General features: G+C 42.4%; 1 protein-coding gene across 22 annotated transcripts in view; it reads right to left on the bottom strand.

Annotated features, from left to right (window-relative positions):
• Positions 1-14,109, bottom strand: part of ptprdb (protein tyrosine phosphatase receptor type Db) — a 149,265-nt gene that overhangs the window by 77,575 nt on the left and 57,581 nt on the right. The window contains exon 1 of one of the 22 annotated variants that reach the window (XM_019359825.2): positions 13,691-14,005. The exons of 20 other annotated variants lie outside the window; for them this stretch is intronic. The gene's annotated coding sequence lies outside the window, so the exon portion shown is untranslated. Of the gene's footprint in view, positions 1-13,444; positions 13,465-13,690; positions 14,006-14,109 lie in introns of those variants that run through there. One more of the 22 variants, XM_025908005.1, reaches the window with a different exon arrangement.

Here is a 14,109-nt window from a genome sequence, read left to right as displayed (position 1 = left end):
AAATATCTATCTAGCTGCCAGGGTGACCTCTAAAAGCAGGAATATGGCAGTAATAATTTACAGCCCTTTGAACAGCTCTCACGTCAAATAAAATATGGATTTCCTCCAGAAGCGGGCTAACCCTTCTGTAACTGGACCTTTTATCCACAGCTATAACCTATCTCCCAAATCCTCTTCTTTTATATACTATCTAACCAGGGTGCTCAATAGGTTCATCAGCCTGAGAGCTCACTCAGCGCAGTCCTTTACATTCTGCTCACTTCCCCTGAGAGTCCAGTGAATGCACTTACAGTACCTGTGGTCTCAAAACATGCAACCATTCACAGAAACAGCCACTCACATGTCCAGTGGTGCTCAACAACTGAGCGAACCTCCTGTTTCCTTTTGACACTGAGGAGGACGAGGAGGAGGAGGAGGAGGCGGCAGAGGAACCACGCAGCAGCTCATAAACTCTACTTCACACATTCACTGAATTCCACGGTGCACCACAAGTCAAGAGATGGCCTTCCTATTGTGAGAGAAAACCACTTTTTTCGTCAATGAGCAGGAGTGACTGCTGACTAGATAAAAGCGAGCTCCATTTGAATGTAAAAAGTCATGCTTTTTCCACGCTTCCCTCCGGCTGATTTCATGCAAAGTGGGCAAATTAAATCAAATCCTAATCTTTCCTTTTCAACTATTCATCTGTACAAGCTCAGGGAAACTTTGGAGAAGGCTGAAACCTACTGATTACTGGAAAAAACACACACACACACAAAAAATATTCCTAGCAACAATGAAACAGAGACAAAGGGGATTTTAAAAAGTCGTAAAGAGTAACTACCCTCAAGGTCAAAGGGAGTCCAAAAATACATTTCTAGATCAATCTTCTCCAATGTCATGTTACAATGTCTGAACGAGAAGGATGGGGTTACCAAAGCTTTTTTCCTCAGATTGATTTTGGCCAGCAGAGTAGTGGGAGTACATGGGTATGACTCAAAATAACATGCAGGGAAAAGCAACGATGTGAACACCATGCGTGGATTTTTAAATAATTGTTTCTTTGAGCACGTGGCAGCATCTTAAAGGATTCTTTCCAACTATATAATCAACCATAACTATTATAATTAGGAAGGAAACATGTGCCAGAATCTTGATTATGTCTTGCATATGCTGCTGCCAATTTAAAGAAGGTAAAGAAGAGCAGAAAGACCAAGTTGTACACATGCAAAATTGCTTAATGAGGTGTGTGTATAAACTGAGAAATAAGAAGACGCTTTGCTTCGAGCTGTGACACATGCAACATCACACATTTGTCACATGTGCCAGTTCCATTGGTTTTCTGCAGGAAAATTCAAACATGCTGGGTGACTTTCCACAACACAAGCTGCTGAGACTACAGTTTACACAAAACCTCATATTTTCCATTGGTGGTTACTTTATATGGATATGAAGTTACATAGTTTGAAAGGACAGAGGTCTGACAAATGGAGAGATGGGAGAGCAAAAAAAGACAGGAGAAAGAAGATCTGATCGCTACGAGTTAAAAAGAAAGACGGGAGAGCGAGACAGAGAGAGAGCCTGGCTATATATCCTTTGGCTCAATAATTAAGAGTGGGGACAATAAATATGTAATGGGGGCTTTTTCCACCAAGTGCGGCTGCCTCTCCTTCTTGGAGATGGGACCGCGGGGAGACAGGCCCGGGAAGAGCAACTAAGCACATTGGCCATTAAAAATGGATGCAAGGAACCCTGACTGGCCCTGTCGACCAACCACCCTGAATGTTGTGATGGGAGTTGCCGTGGTTACAGGGTTCCCAAATGGTCCTTGGTTGTCAGGGTGAATCAAATCAGACATCACAGCACCTCCGCCCTTCGTTGGGTTGCTGCCGCTGGGGGCACCGCAACACAATGATGTCACCAAGAAAGGAAGTTTGGACCTGCAGTGTGTGTGTGTGTGTGTGTGTGTGTGTGTGTGTGGTTTGAAGAGCAAGAAATCCAAGAGGCAGGGAGATTAACATGATTTCCCAACCAGCCCTTAAAAAGTTCTGCTTGTTAGTATCAGTGCTCCATTTGTCTCAACTGGATCCAGCGTTTTATATAACAGCAGGCTTGCTTGTTTGAGTTCCTAGAGTAAGATGAATACAGTGGAGTGTTAAACAGATAAGGATCTTATTGCGCCATGACTTCAAAATATGACTTGCGTCCCAGATCTATCAGTGATGCATGTTTATCCAAATGCGTTGAGACTTTTCAGAGAAAGAAAAGAATATTTTGTTTTAGAGAGGGAGCAGTGGTGGAACCCGGAGACTTTCCTAAAAGAACTAGGATATTTGCTTATTTGCTTTCTGGTGGACATTTGGGTGAGAAGATTGAAACCGCCCTCATATCTGACCATTAAATATGAAGTAACACCCAGCGGCCAGTTAGCTTAGCAATATGACTGGATGGAGGGGAAGAAGAAGGAGGGGCTTTAAGGGCGCTGTTAGCTAGATTTTGTTATCTTTCTTCAGAGACAGGTGAACTGTCTACTGTTGTTTTCAGCTGTAGTGATAAACTAGCTTATCATGGGAGTCATAGCGAGCAGCAATAAAGTGCTTGAGTGTATTAATTAACATCACCTTTTCGATACAGACTTACTGTGTTGTTCGAGAAAGCAGGAAATCTGCACCCATGATGCACCCATAAAAGAAGCAGCATCACAAAAAAAAATCAGTATAATCAGCATAAGCAAAAATACTCCAGTAAAGTTCCTGAAAACTGTGCACACATCTATACAACACTAGAAAAAGTGTACTTAGATACTTTTAATCATTGTTTTGGAGGACATGCAGAGGGTTGGTGTGACAGAGGAGGATGCTGGGGATAAGGATTCAGGGAGGAAGCTGCTGTAGTGACCCCTAAATGGAGCAGCTGTAAAAAGAATAAGATGCTACTGCTTGTATGTGAGAGTGGATAAAAACTGCAAGATGTGAGCTCAAACAAGAGCAAGAATCTATGATGCGTGTGATGCTGTGCATGTATAAAATATGGAGAATATATGCATGTGCTTCCTTCTGTGTGTTTATGTGTGTGTGAGTGTTGGCTTGTGAGGAGAAAAGACCTGTATGGTGGTGCACACTATATAATGGCTAGTGACAGCAGTGCAGAGGTTGTCTTACAGCAGAGGAGACTAGGCACCATGAAGAGAATACTGCAGGTGCACAGATATGTGGCCTGTAGTGCTTTCTCACAGGCACTAACACAGCAATAATCTTGGTTGTTTGGTGATAACGATGAAGGCAGTGATGGAAAATCTTGCATGTTGCAATCTTGCAGCTTCAGGCTTGTTAAATGGACCCTAACACCTCCACATGCTAGGGAAAGATGAATGTGAAAAGCCTGCTGTCTGTCAAGGCATGTCCTAGTTTCTATGAGCCATTGATGCTCAGAATGACATACAACTGGAGAGGATTCAGAAATCAGGGGTCAGGGAGAAAGCATTTGGCTGAATGAAACGAACACTCACAGAGTAAACATGTACAGTACATACTCTCTACTATATAAACTGTTTCTACAGGAGGTAAAACAAGACCTTCTTTGCTTGTGATTGCTGGAGACACGCATCACTCGACGAATTAATTGCAGGGTTGGTTTACGTAAAACAGGGCTCATGGGGTACGCTGTTCACGTGCTGAATCTGAGAACACAATAATCTGACACTGGGTGCTTTTTTTATTGCTAGCACTAGTTTTTCAGGGCTAGAGCTGAAAAAAACACCCATATATATATAATATTTTATGTTGCTGAATGTTGTACCATAAGTTAAGGGAGCAAGCTGTCTGATGTGACGGTTATATAAAGCTGTAGTCAGAAGATGTTGAAGAACCTTCAGCACTGCTTATTAAAAGATTTAAATGTATATATCTGAGCGTGTATGCATACTTTGACCCTGTGTGGATTTTATAAAAAACTCCGACTTGTACCTTTAATTCCTGTTTTTTTTTAAAGTAATTAAAGATGGATGCTGCACAATCATTTCAACCTAGAATGATAGTTTATGTTTATATAGAAATATAAAACATAAAGTATACTTTTCCAATATTAGATGCATGCACACTTTAAATGAGCAGTAAGCAGTATGTGGTATATATGACAAAAATAATGCTAGACTGTTGCAGATGTCCATTACATTTGTACACTTTGGTTCCACATGAGCACAAAGCAGGAAGAATAAATAAATATAATAAATATTTGAGCACATATTGCTCCTTTCACAATGTGGTTATAAACTACACACATCCAATGCATTCAGTGTCAACTAACTCTTCTTATTCAAATGTGAACTACAAATCACAAATTGAGGGTACAAAAGTTTTCCAAATACAGATAATTTGGCATTGGACCGACAGCATAATCAAGGTTTATTACAGAATGTTTTGTTTCCATATAAAATCAATGTTGTCTTTAAGATTCAAAGAGCTTCCCTCTAGAACAACCAGCATTCTGCACTGATTTCTGCCTAATGCGCTGGAGGGAATTCACTTTAAAATAGTCACCAATACCAAATTTCTCTACTGCTTAGATTGGTTGTGAAATTTTGAGTCCACACCATAGCATAGACTTCAAGACTTTAAGGTGTTTTCCTTGAAAGGCTTTTCTTTAGAAGAAATCCTGTTTCATGTGCACTGGCTTCTTCCACTACAGCCCACCTTCATAAACACCCAGCTCATCTCATCTCCTTCTTTTCACCCTCCTTGAAAACTCAGTGAAATAATGAATCTCATATAACACAACGCAAACTTGCACGTGATAAACACCAACGTATAGAAAAAAAACAACAACGCTCATATAATCATAAAGAGGCATAATGATCTAATCTGTCATTTCCTCAAAGGCTGATAGGCTCATACATCAGCACGTGAAAAGTAATTTATCACGGGGCAGCGGCAGATTATGGCAGTGTGCTGATGGATAGGAGCTGTGGATGGAGAGGATGGCTGAGTTGCCCTTGTCGAAGTTATGAAAAGGAGAGGTACAGGCGGAGGGGGGATAGGATGCAACGAGACCTAAATGTGTTCTGAACAGACTCGTTTGTCACGCGTTGCCATCGAGGGACATCACGGCAGTCAACAGCTTCTGCACCTATACAGTAGTAACTGTGTGCGAGAGGGTCGTCTAGTGCTCTGCTACATATGTGACACTGTGCAAGTGCACTTAATTACTACACTGACTGATCACCGGGGAATAAATTTTGCCCTTAACAAAGAAAAACGCAATGCTTTATGTGATCTGCGAAACGTATGTGCATAAGCATCCATTCAGCGATATGTGTTGTGGAATCCAAAGCATTTGACCCCAATCTCTGTCTCTGCATTATTTATAGTCTGAAGCCAGCTTCCCTTTGTTTGTTTTTCAAAGCTTGTATAAGGAGCTGAAGTGGTGGAAGAAAGTGAGGAAAAGGGAGGTGAGATGACAGTGAAATATTGCAGAAAGCAGCACTTTTCGGGTAAATCTGTTCTCTGAGTAAACACAAGAAATCACATCAAAAATATTCCAGCTAATTGATCACTTTGGACTTTCCTATAGTTTCCCAAAGGGGTTTAAACAGTTCAGAGCATATAGTTACTGCAGCCTTGCTGCAGAATAGGATTTAGGAGAGTTGTCGTCACAAACTGCACCAATGTACACTTGAAAATCCCTTCTCCCTTTATATCTGACACACACACACGTACAAACACTACAGTCCCCTTCCCTGGGCCTAGCCGGCAGGGCAACAGTGTGTATCCTCAGAGACCTGCTGGGCCAAATCAATAGCAGCCAGCAGCCTTCCACAATGAGCGCCACCATTTTACTGGCTGCCACCCAGGGCAGCAGAGAGGCAGCTAAATTGTCTGTGAGGAGAGTAGAACGGCATAGCTAGGCTGCTTAAAATGAGCACACGTCACAACAGGAAAACAAAAAAAAAATATCTCTGTGATGCAGTATGTGTGTGTCTGTGCTGGGCAGCCAATTTGAGCAAGCTTAATGTATGCTGCTTGTGCAGATGGAGTTGTGTGCGCATGGGCGGGGAAGCCCATTTGGGGTAAGCAAGCTTATCATAACTCGCTCGCTTGTATGCGAGCATGTGTGAGAATGACAGAGTGCGTTTTGCCCGAGTGAGTTGATGACAATACAGAGGTTTCTAGTTCTAATCAAAGAGGGATGTAGTTTTACAATTGTCTTTTGGATGATCGCTCTCTTTCATATCATCTAGCCAAAAAAGCTAACACCGCATACCCATGCACACACATTATCTGTTATTATGTCTCTGTTTTTACACACAAACACACACACTCACCCCTGGCATGGCAGACTGGTTTCTAATCGGCGAATCAGCATATCAGCCAAGAAATGTCAGATTATGTTATAATCCCGCGTTTTAGTGCCTTTAACTCCATACACATATATATTTGCGTGTGTCTTTGTGGCATAGTTTTTACACTGGCCTATTATGTCTGCCTTTCTGTGAAAAGGGAGGCAACACAGATGCCGACACAGAGGCTCACACACACTTGGACATGCACACACCCACTGGGGAACACAGACAGTCTCAGGCTCAGGCGGTGACAAAGCTGTGCAGGAGGAAGGGGATCAATCTGTGACGTGACTGATTTCTGAACCCGACTCAAGTGTCCCTGTGTTGCTTTAAAAAAACCACACTGCTGAAACAACTGAAGACCAGTTGTGCAATTAACTTATGTGATTATCAGCAGCTGCTTGTAGATATATATAAATTATCTTATCCAATGCTTTGAGAGTTTGAGTATCGACACAAATAGATGGTATTTATGTAGAGATGTATGTTTCATAGCTTCTTATTCACAAATGATTAAGAATAAAACTCCTTCCCCATTCAACTTTGTGCTTTGTTCTATGGTTTGTTTCATGCCTTCTTACGAACCGTCTCAGGACGCTCACATTTCTCAGCATTAGGCTGGATACCTTGGTAAGCAGTCGAAACGCGCCTAAAAAAAAAAATAAATCACTCCATTGAAAAAAAATACTCCACAGTTTATTGATGTTCGAGCCGAGACAGCGGCAGAGCCCCGTCTGTAACTCTAGAAGACAACCTTGTTATTTTCAATAAACCTATTACAGGAGCTTTTTATGAAAGGCCGCAGTAGGTTAGGTGTCTCTTTGCTTTGGCCGAGAGATTCAGAGTATGCACAGGGAAAATGATGCCAATCTGTACACCAAGGGATGTATTAAATGACCAGTCTAATTTAATATCGAGATATTGAGAAACCTGCTAAGGCACTTCCTGTGTCTAAAGGGCATCCAGGAATGGAGTAGTTGGGGATTGCTGAGTAGGTGGTTTGGGATACATTAGAGAGGAAAGGCAATGATTTCATAGCACATGTTTATAAGAAGAATGATGAGCACAGTATGCAAAGCTTTTCTGTTGGTTCAGTGTTGATCTAGTATCTATTTAGAGATAGCATCTCCTAATATTGATATTGATATTAGTGTTATAGCTACTATATAAATTTAAGGTATGACATGGCTAAATTTATGTTATCCAGTAGACACTACATTTTGAAGATGATTTGTGCATATGCAGGCTGAGAACTGACTTGGAAGTGCAAAAAACTGCAGTTCCTCAGGTCTCCACTAGAGGCAGGCTCATAAAGCGAGTCGATCGGCATAGAGTCCCATATTAAAAACACATATGGCCACTTCTTGGTTTCTTTAATCCAAATATAAAAATGGGTGAGGTCACTGTCTATAATATGCATAATAAAAAATGCATTCTGAAATAAATGAAACACTTATTGTGAACTAAGTCCATCTGATATGGCAAAATCTTAGGTCATGCCTGCAACATTTGCTCCCTGGTGTCTCAGGTCTTCTAAGGACAAAAAATGCTACGTAAATTCAAATGTTTGGTGCATGTAAAGAGAATTATTCATATTCATCCCCATCCCCATGCGCACGCGCACACACACACACACACACACACACACACACAAATAGAGGTTTATAAGAATGGCTACGCCCAGACTTACACATGCTCCCACACACTCAATGAATCCACAGCCTACAAACCCCGAATCTTTTAGAACACCAAAGGTGAGTCTTACTGTGGCTGTTACACACAGAAAACCCTTATACAATCAAAACTAACAGTAAAGGCTGACAAAAAACTGCATATGCACACACACACACAAGCGCGCGCACAAACACACACATCACATATCACGCATCATTTAATCCCAGGTGCCTTAGGGAGTCTGAGGGAAATAGCACGGCTGAACGTAATTCCTGAACATGAACAACAAGAAATAGGATTTGTGTTGGACTTTCAGCCCCCCCAGAGAGAAGCCGAGAGAAAATGAAAGACAACAGGATGAAGAATGATCATGAGAACAAAAGAAAAAGCTCAGTTCAAAAGACCTCTTCTGATTCAATCGGCAAAAACAAACAACGAAGACAATCAAAGTTATTAATTATAAATCAACAGACAAGCAGCAGTGAAGGCTAATCCTGGACAGGCAGAAGAATTAGGAGCTAAGAGAGACTAATAGAATTAATGAGCTGTGGGTGATTGGTGGAAACCAATTTTAGGTTTCTAGTTGCGGTTTGGCCTTTTGTTTGGGAATGGAGAGGTTGTGAAAGTAGGTAAAGTACTGAAACGCTGTCATTGTGGCTAGAACAACAGACTCCAGAGGACAGAGCAAAGACTACGCCTTCATATATGTAATGACCTGGATAATTACTCACTGCAGAATGGAATAGTCAGCTGTGAGATGTTTGTGTCCAGTGTGGACTTTGCTGCTCTATTTCTGATTTATATAAAACAGCAGTAATGTGTATTGGGTTGACATTAAAAATATATGATGGGAAACATCTGCTTGCAAGGGGAAAAAATGAGAAAAAAGTGTGTGACTTACAGAAAATGGACATAGCCACTGTCACCTCACACACTGGTTTGTGCCATCCTGAAATCTTGACTTAAGCATTTTTTAAACATGACATGACACTGTACACTCATGTGCTGGTAATTTGTCAGTACCAATGATAGTCACACCCGAGTTTACCCTACTTTAGTTTTTAGTTTGCTCCAGCCAGATGCGGCGCCTCCTGCTGGCCGTTAGAAAGAATGTATGTTTAAGGCAATCCATCACTGGCTTCACTTTTCAAACTCAGGGCTGTGCCCATCTTTTATTTACAATCAGTGGATAAATTCCAAGACAGAGTGCCAACACTGTCTGACTGACAAGTAATCTCTGGGAAAATACCACAGCAGTAATGGATGACTGCCAAAGAAAAAAATGGAAGAAAGAACAAATGTTTAGATGACAATCAGTCGTCAAAGTTATATATTCAAAAGCGGATCAAGCAGTGGTTGGAAGCCCTGTCTTTGCAGCTATATGTGGTGCAAAAACTCATAGCAGTGATTTCACAGACATCACCTGAGTTTTACCGCTGTGTCAACTGAATGGTGGCTAAAGATAGAATAATATTTTAATGCAAACGTGTGTCACTCAGGCGCTCCCGTGAAGTCAGTTTCTGAGGAAATCTGAAAATGAATAAATGATTAAATAAATTCATAGCTTTAGAGGACCTAAGGCAAAGAGGGCAATAGGGAAAAAATGGCTGCAAACAGAAGCAGATTCTCTGGCAGCAAAAAAAGAAGTGATGTGGAAGTCCTGCAGCCGTGCCACTAAGCCCCCACTGCAGATTAAACTGTACAGTAGTAAGCAGGGGAGGGAAGGAAAGGAGGGGAGAGACAGATAAAGAGAGAGCCAAAAAAGAGAAAGAACTGTAAAGAGAAAATAAAGCTTTGTGGTCTGGCACCAGTTTGCTATGTTAAACCATCATGCGCGCCACGGGGATAGAAGATGAGGAAGAAAGAGCACAACAACACACACACACACACACACACACACACACACACACACACACACACACACACAGAGGAGACAATAAGTGAAGTAGAGGGCAGGGAAAAGAAGACAGAAACAATAAATGTGAACCTGAAAACAGTGCGTAAGAAACACTTAAGTCTTGACTGTGGACGTTTGGCTCAGATTGTGCGCTCATGTGATTTTATGTGTGCAAGTGTGGTTGGAAAACAGAATTGTTGTGGTTGTGCCTGGCTCCTTCAGGGTGTCTCCCTGTGATTGGTACATGAAGGGGATCTGTAAAGGGATAACCCCAAACACAATCTCTTTCGCTCTCTTTCACACACTCTCTGAATCTCTCCTTCATTTTTCTTTATTCTTCTTTATTCCATACACTCCATATCTCATACCCAGACACACAGCCTCCCTCTCTCTCTCACTCACACACACACACACACACACACACACACACACACACACACGCGCACACACACATAGGGAATACACAATCCATGTAATAAATATGGAAATCTGATGCCAGTGCTTCTCTGTTATGGAATAATAAGCAGAGCACTGCTAAAAATGTCCATGAGCAGAAAAAAATGTTTGCTTGCTTTGATTTAAAAAAAAAAAAAAAATCCAAATAAAAACGGGATACAACCAAACAGTTTTGTTTTTCAGTAATACAGAAGCACAAAAAGAAGAGACATGAAGAACACGCCCACCTGAGTGGAGAACAGATGAAGCTAGGAAAGTCTTAAGTTAAATTTTTAATATCTAGCCATATGCTCGTCTCCACAGGTGAAGACATCTTCCCTATTAATTAACAATTCACAGCCTGTATGTGGGTGTGATTGCGTGATGGACGGATAAACACAAAAATAACGAGGCAAAGTGAAGGATGAGTGAGCACGGAAAAGAAAAAGGGGCGACGAAAAGACAAAAATTAGGTGTAACATGAACAAGCAGATCAAGCAGAGAACAAACCAATTAAACAGAGACATGACACGTATAGTATCGATTAGCCTCAGATGCTGGGAGGAGTGTGGGAAAGTGAAAGCAGGGGGCAATCTAGATATCAGACATAGAAAAAGAGGGGAAGGCTGAGATGGGGGGTGAACCGATGGACAGAGGATAGGGAAAGCCGATATAGATTGGAAGCTGTCCCCTCCAACTGCAAAGTAAATCAATAGCATCGCTGTGCCTCTTCCACTTGTCTCAGCTGCTCGTCCACCTATTCCACTCCTCTCGGCTCGTCATCTTATCACTGTTGCAAGCAGCGGCACAGCTGGATGCTGGCTAACTGTAGCTGAAGCAAGCGCCTCCTGCTCATCCCTTTAGACTTACGGCTTCCTTTCACCACAAGCGTGTCTCTCAAAATAGCCTCTTCTAAAACATTTACAGGTTCATAAATGAAGGGGAATATAATTGTAAGCACGCTTACTTTTTCACTCTTCCACCACACCAGGCAATAAATATAAGAAATATCTAGCTAGATATTTTTAACAAGAACCTTTTTTTCCTTACAATAAGGCCATCCTGTCGTCTTCTTCCTCTGTATAACTTTTTTTTCTTGACTCTGTCTTTTGTTATCAGCAGAACAGCTTGACTCGGGCAGCAATCTGGCACTGTTGACCCGCTCATGTTTTCCTGGTTTAGACTGTGTAGGCTGGGGTGTGGGGACCAATAGCACAGCCACTATAATTACCAGCCCAACATCCCTGACCTTAACTTCACCCAACCTGGTCCAACATTTGCTGCATGTATAGGCAATCATGTCACAGCTTAGTGCATATGTGTACACAGAAAAGTGCTGACAAGCATGCAAGATACACACACAAACACATGCACACACACAGCTGGCTCTGCAGACACTGGCATCCATCACATCTTGTGAAACTTAATCTCTCTGCAAGGTGGAACAGCTGCAGAGCCACGCATGTACACGTGCACACGCGCCCACATATGTGCACAATCACACACAGCTCAGGAAAACAGCAGAAGATCAGCTGGAGTAAACTTGTTCATCTGTAGACTGGCATGTCACAGGGCACCTCTGACCTGAGAGTAGCAGCCTGTGGTCGTAAAAGCGGTAGCAGTCACTGCTTAATGTGCCCAAAAAGTATCTGCTAGCAGGTCTTGTGATGCATGTATGCGTGTATTCCTTTTTCTTTTTAACAGTTCAAATCAAACAGGCAGCTAATCATAGGCGTCATAGTGTTCATCAGTGTTTAGGGAAGGGAATTATTTGGTTTCAGCTTTCAGTTTTAAGATACACTTTAGGAAGTGCTCACACTTACGTGTTAAAAGACCTTTCACAAGTTCTTTGCATAGCATATTAATGCAATGAACACCTGGTCATTAAATATAACTTAGATGCATCGTTAAAAAAAAAAATATGTGTAGTTTTTTTTATAGCAATACTAAATGTAGATAGTGGGGGCAGAGAAACAACTGTATATGTGATATCAGTCAAGCACATGCAGGCACCTCTCTTACTCACTCACCTTCTCTATGTACATCTCTCTCTCACGTCCTCAAACCTAATTGCTGTAAAAGTACTTGCATGATTGATTTGTAAGCTAGTGAGGTCTGTAATGCTGCCATAGACAGTGTTTGAGCAAGACTGCTGACTGCTGTCAAACACGCATACACAAAAACACACACACACAGCCATCAGCACATTACAGCACATTAGAGTCTTTGAGTTATGGCATAAATACAGCAATATAGCAGCAAAACTGTATGCGGTCATTACATCTCTCACAGGTGAGAGCATACTGCAGACTTGATAACCTGGACATGCTTCACGAAGATCAGCTGTGTTTCGAATTACCTCTTATATGTGTCCAATGGACTGGATGCAGGCTGGCAGTGAAATCCACAGGCAGAAATTCGCCCTCTATAATCCACTGTAGCCTGCTAGAGTCTAAAATGTTCACGCAATTTTGCATAAATTCGCAAGGAGCCAACTCAGTACAGGTTGAGGTGACTGACAGCCATTAACAAGTCCTGTTGCTTTGAGTCTACACCATTAGCAGTCCATCCAGTCTCCTCTGTGCCGGTGGCATCGGTCCAGTCATGGGAAAATACCTCTGAGCATGTTTAGAGGGGGAGCACCCAACCCCAGGCAGGCATCAACCCCGGTGGAAACCAAGCGGTTTACAGCCTCCTTAATCTCTAATCAGCATTAAAAACCTCATTTCATGGGCCGCCCTAAAGCGAAAAGAACTGTGATCATCTCGCAGCAAAACAGACAGAAATGCAATTCTGACTAACAATCTATTAAGTGTATATTTATATGGCTGTGACATAAAATAAAGAGCACAAAGATCAATGGGCAACAGTCATCTGGTCCTGTAAAGCCCCTATAGGAATAACACAACGAGAGATTAGCCTCCCACAGAAAAGGACAGGCTCTAATAAACCGATCACAATTAATAAAATTGATCAGGACAAATTAAGATAAGCACGAACTCTCCATTGACTCTCCACGACAAGCTCCAAGTCCTAAATATAACAGAAATATCACAATGATTTCCCAAATGGTGCGAATTCAAAGCCAGGGCTTGCATCTGAAACACCCGTAAAACAAGTACCTGCTCATGCTGGACAGGACGGATCCGCCAAAATAGTCTGATTATATCGCCGGTCATACGTGTTTAACGCCGGAGGACGGACGCGCACGCATGCACCCACACGCGCACACACCGCGAGCGGAAAGATGCGAATGGACGCTTTGCAAAGGGAACGCATAATGACAAGAAGTTAAGGCTCGGCTGTGCACAACAACAACAACAACAACAAAAAGCAACTAAGGGCAAAATGACGAGAGGCGCGCTCACCATATCAGCGTCCTGCCAGGCGCCGTCGTTGGGAAAAACTCACAGTCTCAATAGATTCAAGCTCTCCGTCACTCGTCTCCCCGTGTAACATCCACCGTGGCTGCAGCCGCTTTGCCCAAATAATCCAGCGCCGTGCGTCTGCTCTCTCTCTCTCTTTCTCTCTCTCTCTCTCTCTCTCGCTCCAATAATTTCCTACCCGGTGTGTGTGACTCGGTAAGGTAGCTGCTTAAGTCCCCCGGTGTGGTGGCTGGAGTGAAGTTGGGGCAGATTTAAAGCCGCAGGCGCCGCTCATAATGTTTGCGACGCTATTTCTGGGGAGTCCGTTGCATAGTTCCATACAGCGATATGGAATCGCCAAAAGGCTTCAACTCCCGTTATCGTCACTCCCTCGCCCGGCAAGAGATGAGATCGTCCAGGCA

Source organism: Oreochromis niloticus, linkage group LG6 (genome assembly GCF_001858045.2).
Source record: "Oreochromis niloticus isolate F11D_XX linkage group LG6, O_niloticus_UMD_NMBU, whole genome shotgun sequence".
NCBI lineage: Eukaryota > Metazoa > Chordata > Actinopteri > Cichliformes > Cichlidae > Oreochromis > Oreochromis niloticus.
Note: the sequence above shows the minus strand (reverse complement) of the source record. Positions and strands in the feature narration are given on the sequence as shown.